The sequence below is a fragment of the Camellia sinensis genome, chromosome 8 (genome assembly GCF_055761805.1).
Source record: "Camellia sinensis isolate YWXY chromosome 8, ASM5576180v1, whole genome shotgun sequence".
NCBI classification, from domain to species: domain Eukaryota; kingdom Viridiplantae; phylum Streptophyta; class Magnoliopsida; order Ericales; family Theaceae; genus Camellia; species Camellia sinensis.
The window spans coordinates 170,629,683-170,637,614 of NC_138968.1; the positions used below are offsets into that span (position 1 = coordinate 170,629,683).

The 7,932-nt window shown below is 34.9% G+C and overlaps 1 long non-coding RNA gene across 1 annotated transcript; it reads right to left on the reverse strand.

Moving 5' to 3' along the window:
• Positions 1-1,092: 1,092 nt before the first annotated feature.
• Positions 1,093-7,486, reverse strand: LOC114302142 (uncharacterized). The gene is made up of 3 exons (XR_003643303.2): positions 6,993-7,486; positions 2,785-2,846; positions 1,093-1,351 (listed from the first exon to the last, which is right to left on the reverse strand). It is a non-coding gene; the product is annotated as an uncharacterized LOC114302142 (long non-coding RNA).
• Positions 7,487-7,932: the final 446 nt, after the last annotated feature.

Here is a 7,932-nt window from a genome sequence, read left to right on the forward strand (position 1 = left end):
TTACTATCTTATAATTTAATATATCACACAAAATTATTATATAATAATTACAATTTTATAATACGATACAACTAGAATGATCAAAATATACAAATAATTTAACTAAAATTAATGTATATAAGTATTCAAGTAACATTTTTATAGAATAATAGCGTCGATATTATCAAAATAAATAACTAAAATCGTACTTTAATTTTAATTTTAAATTAAAATTTAAATTTTTTTTTATAACATACACGTCATACCATCAAATATATTTTTTGAAAAAATAACACATACGGGTCAACTGCTAATTTTAAAATAGAAAACAAAATAACAATGATTACCGTAGTTGAGTTGAGTCGTATTTTTGTTGAAGCTTGTCAATTTCATAGACATGGTGTTTGAATCTTGTTGGCGTTTACAATTTTGCTTTTGCAAATAGAAATATTTAAAATGATAAACAAATATAATTCAAAATTATAAAAATTTTAAAATCGAAATTAATAAAAATCAAATTAAACAAAAAATTTTTTAACACCCATAGCCCCCAGAAATCTCTCCATTCAAATGGGCTGTCATGTTTGACCTCCGAATTCTTAGATTCGTTCAAAACGAGGGTCCTAGTTAATACCCAAACTACCCATTCCCATTGGAGTTGGGTTATCAACAACCTTACAGCAATTATTTTGGTTCAATTTGAAAACTTTTAGTTAAAAAATAACTGTTAACTTATTTTTGAGTCATATTATTTTTTTATTTTTTTTACATATTTTAAAAAAAAATATCAAAAAAAAACTAAAAAATTAATATTCAATCAACTTCCCAAAACAATCATTTATCTTAGGCTTAATAAATTTTTTATTGCCTTTCAAAACTTTCAACATTAAGGTGACGAATACAAACCTTTTTTGAGAAGTGGATTAAAAGCCATTTCCCAATTTTTAACTCATTTTAAATCACACAATCTCTCACAATTTTTACATATTTTTTTTTAAAAAAAAACAAAAAAAATTAATTTTAATCGTTTCTCAAAATACTCCAAAAGCGTTTTCCATCGAAACAAACACAACGTTACAATCATACTAATTTCAGGACACGTCAGAAAAAAAATTATGAGAAGCTTGCCAAATTTATTTCATTAGTCTGTTTGGTATAAAAACTGAGAAAAGAAAAAACAAATGATTTTATTTTCTAAGTATCTTGTCTGAATGGATAAGATACTTATCACACTCAAAACAATGTAAGGCCCGGCCCTATCACACTCAAAAAAATGCCTCATTTCCTGATCTTTTCTGCTCAACTACATCCAATTAGCTTTGAGCAAGTCTTCATCTACGTCTAGTCTTACCGTGTTGGTGGGCTGAGGAAACTGAAAATTAATCAAGAAGCAACCAAAAGTCAACCAAAAAAACTTCCTTCCCAATTCCAACATTGATAACTGTAAACTTCCCTTGAAAGAACATTCAATTACCAAATTGCAATTGCAACGGCTAGCTTACGCTATCTGTGCATATATATAAGATGAGGCTATAAATATCCCAGATGTGAATTCCTAAGCAAGACGAAAAGGTAGGCTATTACGTTCACAGTTTGCGGTTCTGTGATTGTTTCTGAGGTTGCTTTGTTTTAGCTATGGCTTTGTGCGGGTGCATTTTCAAGGGAGGCCACAGAAAGAAAGAAACTAAGCGTTTCAATGTCCGACCGAGTGCAACAACCCCTCCTCCACCGCGAAAAGTGTATGGTGACGTTAAAAGAGGTGCAAAAACCAAAAGCAGTGCCACAAGAGATGGCAGTATGGTCATTTTGGGAGCTACTGCTGCTGTAGTTACTACAGCAGCGGTTGTCAGTAGTAGCGGGGGTGGAGGAGGCTGTGGTGGTGGCGGGTGTGGTGGTGGTGGAGGTTGTGGAGGAGGAGGAGGGTGTGGTGGGGGATGCTGAGGACAAATTCCATAACCATTGTGTTTCAAATAAATTCCAAATTCAAAGTTGTATCATTTGTTATTGGATTTTGTACCTATGTAGCATTCTATTCAACTTAAGAAGTATTATATACAAGGCAATTTAGCCCTTTTTACTATGATTTCTATTTTAGTATTAATTTTTAACATGTTGGCTCCAAATTATCATGCAACCTTAGCTATGGATTAACATGTTTATCTAAATATCTATCATGAGAAAAAGATGCACGCAATATTGACATTCCCAAAGCTTACTCAATTCCACCCCATACTTCACTAATAACAACATACTCCATGTTACATGTGTATTAGCAACGGACTAGGAATGGTACTCTTCCCTAGTCTAACATGTAACTGAAGAGATTACATGCACTCGGTGATAGAAAGCCACCACCACCTTTTGAGTACCAACTAGTAGTTTAGGGCAGAACAAGTAAAAAACATCAACCGATACAATTCAATGAGATGAAATACAAAATCTAGTACATATGTATATGTACACCTTTCCTTGCTTCTTTATATCAGACTGAGAACTGATATTACAAGCATAAGCAAGGTAATCCCATGATAGAAAGATAAAAATATCAGTCCTTAAGCATGGAGTTTCATATATTTCTATTATTTTGACAGGGTAATAGCATTTTGGTAAGCATAAATCTATTGTTAAATTGTTGTTAGCGGAACTCAAGATAAATTGACCACCAAAACACAACCAAAAGCAAAAGTAAATTACAAACAGCATTAAGTTTTAATTCTATAATTGATACTACTGTACAAGAAATTAACAAAATCTGAGACATGAAGTCATGAACCCAATGCCTACTGAGACAATCAGAGAACATACCTGAGCGTGACAATACAGAGATTGTAGTCGAGGCAGTTGTTGAATATTGCTGACTGCAGAAGCTGATGGCAAATGAGGTATCAAAACACTGGAGGTAAAGTTACACGACCTTGAGGGCTATTATATTCAATGAAGTTTATTGTTTCCAATCTCGCAGAGTTCATATTTGATTTCTGTGATTTTGAATGCTTGGGAATACAATGGTTTTATTTGTACATGTGATTGAGAATTGAGATAAAATATGCTCAGTTTAGATGAGTTACACTCAAACTGGTTGTAGACGCACTACAACATATACGGGTTTTAGAGTAAATGTTTTGGTCTCTAAAACTGAAAATTTTATTACAGAAGATATTTAGGAACCAATTTCCATCGTCACGAGGATAGTCGCTGAAAGGTCGTCCCGAAAAGTTAAAAACAAGGCTTTTAGCAACAAAATTTTGAAAATGTCACTAATAAATAGACTTTTAGGGACAAAATAATTTGGTCTAAAAATGGTTTATTTTTTGAGACAAAAAATTTTGTCCTGAGAGGATAATAATTCACCACTAATTTCTAATTTTTATTGCTAAAAGTATAATAATGACACTTTTTGCAACAAAAATATTTGGTACCAAAAAAAAATTGTCCCTAAATTTTGGTGCCTAAAACCGTAATTTTTTGTAATGACATCTTGTGCTCAACAAAGATAGGTTATACCCAATTGTCGATTACGTAATCCCCTTGACGACACCATTAGAGGTTGTTGTCATAACCAGGTCATGATCAAATTAATCAATTAAATCCTAAAATCGATACATGAATCAAATTTATGAAGTTAGGGTGGATTTGAAACCCTAAGTCCTCAGCTTTTGAAACACAATTTAGCTTTGGTTAGGTTCAATTTAATTTAATTTTAATTCTAGATTTTAATTTAATTATCACAACTCAAATTCCTTGAATTAATTTGAGACTTGACCTCTGAATTAACATACCTTTTAGTCCATAAGATTTGACCTGGATTGAAGCCACTATTTACATAAATTGGGGCATACTTTGGTTACTAATTTTATACAGTCAATTACACAAGTAAAGTAACCGGTCCATTCCAAAAATGATGGTGCTAGCAGTTGGTGATGGTGGTGTGGTGGCGGCAACGGAGGTGATGATAGTGACAAACAGTAGCGGTGAATTTGGTAAGACTGTTTGAAGAAACTCTTCTGCCTTTAAAAATTAGAAAACATTTTTCACCTAAATTCGCTCCTCTCCCATTAATCACAATAAATGTTTTCCGTTAGACTTTAGATTTACATCATACCAAATACCAAAAGATATGAAAAATATTTTTCTCCAAAGCAAATTAAGCATTACAAATTTACAACCACACTAGTTTCAGGACACAAATAAGAAGGCTGACAAAATTATTTCATCAGAATTTAATGGCAGCTGGATTTAATTAGGCACCCTATCCTGACATTTTTTAAATTTTGATGGGCACCCTATCCTGACTTTAATTGGTCTTCTTGCAGATTGAAAAACATGCAGCCTGATTCCACTTTTAAGGGTGCATTTGTTTGAAGAGATTAGAGTGGATTAGACTAAGGAACTTATGGGGTTCATATTGTCAAATTTTGTTACTCATTCCCCTTAGTCCAGCGTATGTTTGGCTGGATTGCTAGTCCAAATGAGACTATTATTCCTCCCATATGAGAAACAATTGAATCCCATCCGCTGGGATAAGTTAGTCCCCATCTAAACTATTTTCCATCCCCCATCCAATGGTCAAAAATAATCTTTCAAGTCTTACATCATATTTTATCCCACTCTAACCAAACAATTTCATACTAAATATAATATAGGGCCCGTGATATTACTTATGTCCCTAATTCTATCCCAAAAAAACACGGCCTAAATGTGTAAACACTGTGTAGGTGGCCTATCACAGTAAAAAATGCCGCATTTCCTTATCTTTCCCACTCAACAAAATCATTGCTTTGAGCAAGTCTTCATCTACAAGAAGTCTTGATAAGTTGTTGGCGGGTTGAGCTCACAGAAATTTAAAATTAATCCACATAACCAAGAAGCACGGACACTTCTAAAAAGATGGCGTATCTGTGTCATGTCCGTGTTGGACACCGACACTCATTGGACACTCTCCCGACACGTATCCAACACTCATCCAAACGTGTCCTAATTTTTTAAAAAGAATTTAGACTCGGACACTCTTTGGACACTTGGAGGACATGCGTGTCCATTGACTAGACACACACGAACCTAATTGTAAGTTTGAACAAAATAACTTAGAATAAAATGATAAAAAAAAATAATGTCAATTTATAGAAGTTAGTGTTATATTGTATTTATTTATTGTCTTAGAATGATATGTTCATATATATGATTAATAATAAATATATAAAATTATATATTCTGTGCGTGTCCCCCATGTGGCGTGTCTTGCATTTTTTGAAAATTACCATGTCTGTGTGTCAATGTCGTGTCACGTGCCCATGTCCGTGCTTCTTAGCCACTTAGGTACCAAAAGTCAACTAGAATAACTTCCTTGCACTTCCATAATGTTGACTATAAACTTCCCCGAAAGAACATCCCAATTAGAAAATCGCAAATGCATCCATTGGCTTATGCTATCTGCACATATATATAAGTTGAGGCCATGGATTTCCCAGATGTGAAGTCCTAAGGAAGACCAAAGCATTGGCTATTGAGCTCATAGTCTGTGGTTCTATGGTCCCTGTAGTTATGGTTTTGTTCTGCATCTGCAAAGAAGGCCGCAGAAAGAGAGAAACTAAGCATTCCAAGGTTATACCACCACGAAAAGCTTATGGTGATAATGAAAGAGTTGAAAAAACCACAAGCAATGGTGCCAAAGATGGAAGTATGGTTATTTTGGGAGTTGGTGTTGTTGTAGTTGCTATAGAAGTTGTTGTCAGTAGTTGTGGCGATGGTGATAGTGGTGGCGGTGGAGGTGGTGGTGATAGTGGTGGGGTTGGGGTTGGAGGTGGAGGTAGAGGTGGAGGTGGAGGTGGTGGTGATAGTGGTAGGTAGAGGTGGAGGTGGTGGTGATAGTGGTGGTGGCGGCAATGGTGGTGATAGTGGTGGCGGTTGTGGTGGAGGTGATGGCTGTGGAGGGGGCTATGCTGGTTGATGCTGAAGCAAAGTTTCATAACCATCAGGATCAAGTTGTTTTTTTTATCTGTCTATAGTTTTCACATCAGGCTTTTCGCAGCACGGTTTCTAATGTATTCGCATACCTTACTTCTGGACTCTCCGGTCATGTTTACATTTGTGTTTCAAATAAATTCAATGTTCAAATTTGTAACTTAAGAAGTACCATGTACAAGCCAATTTGAGTCATTTAACACTATGATACATATTCTTGTACTAATCTTGTAACTAAGAGATGGGAGCCATGCCGGACCAAACTGGCATGCAGGCTTGGCTATGGAGGATATGCATGAGAAAAAGACCATGAACACAATATTAACACTCTCAAAGCATACTCAATTCCACCTCATACTGTACTTATAACAATATACTACATATTAGCAATGGACTAGGAATGTTAATCTTCCCTATTCTAACCTCTAAGGCCATGTTTGATTCACAACACTAATAGTGAGGTATTAATAATCATATTAAATTAGTGTGGTATTAGTTATCCCACCCCTACCCCATTACTAATAATCCTACAAATTTGTTGGATTAATTATCCATTGGATTAATAATCCTAAACTAAAATGTCAAAACAAACATAGGATGATTGGGCCCACGGATTAATAATCCCAATCCTATGCTTTAATCCTTCCAATCAAACATGCCATAAGAGTACTGACTAGTAGTTTAGGGCATGACAAGCATATGACATCAACTCATATAATTCAATGAACACAAATACAAAATCTAGTCTAGTATATATGTGTGTACAAACACATAATGATAGAAAGATAAACATGAAGCATTTTAATAGGAATAAATCCATTTTTGCATTGTTGTTAGGGGAACTGGAGACCAATTGACCAATAAAATTATAAAAGACAAACAAAAACAGAAAGTATGCTTTTTTTTTTAGCGGACGAAAAAAAAATATAGAGGAGAGTTAACTTCAGAACATAAAGCATTTTTTAAGTTTAAATATTTTCTTCAATAATTCTGTAAGTAACAAAATCTGAGCCATGAAGTCAAAAAAACAAAAGTACAACCAGAGAACATACCTAAGTGCTACAAAACACACAGAGTTCAAGGGACCACAAGATCTTGTCCGGCTGTGATTGACAATAATTATGATATAGTCGAGGCAGTTGTTGAATATTGCTAACTGCAGAGCTGACTGTAGGAGAAAGAGAACATGTCAAATAAGATGTCAAAACACTGGGCACGAGTGTTGTTTTCAGTAGTAGGTTTACTCGAAGTGTGAAGACAAGAACATTTGGTATGGGATTTGACCAGACATGCATCAAATCATCCTCCCACAGCTTATGGTCTATTGTCCTTCGTCCCATTTCCATCCCTTTCAACATTTCACCCACCCAAATTTTCCATTCAAGAAAGATCAGAGACAAAAAGCCTCCAAGGAATTCTTTGAACACCAAGTTCATCAAAACATGAATAAGCTTCTAGCCTGCTACTACTTCCTGGAGAGTAAGAAGAGTGAAGGACAGAAATCTTTGAGTCCTTTGATACTGCCAACTACTGAGCCATCGTCCATCTGAAAGTATTGCAACCTTTCCATTAATTTTTCATTTCACTCCCCTGGTCCAGAGTATAAATTTATAGAAATCACAGCCTCAAAGAAACTCTGGTCTAAGCCAAAACTCATGATCAGCCCAAGCAGTCTCCCATTAGTTCAAAAGAGAAATTCAACAACACCCAGTACAAAGATGACTTGTATTATGATCAGTGTAGTAGAATTAATTTTTACACTCATCTTCCAGTCTCATTTCTAATAAAAATTCAAACCCATCTTTGAAATTCTGCATATTGAAACACCCATTTATCACTGCAGCACAATCAATCACATTTCTCTCAGACATCCTATCAAACAGGTCTCTAGCATCCCTACCCATTAACCATTGAGCTCCAAGAAACATCTTTCTCCACCATACCTTCAAAATCCCGAATGGCTTCTTCTAAATCACACGTCTTCAAGTACCC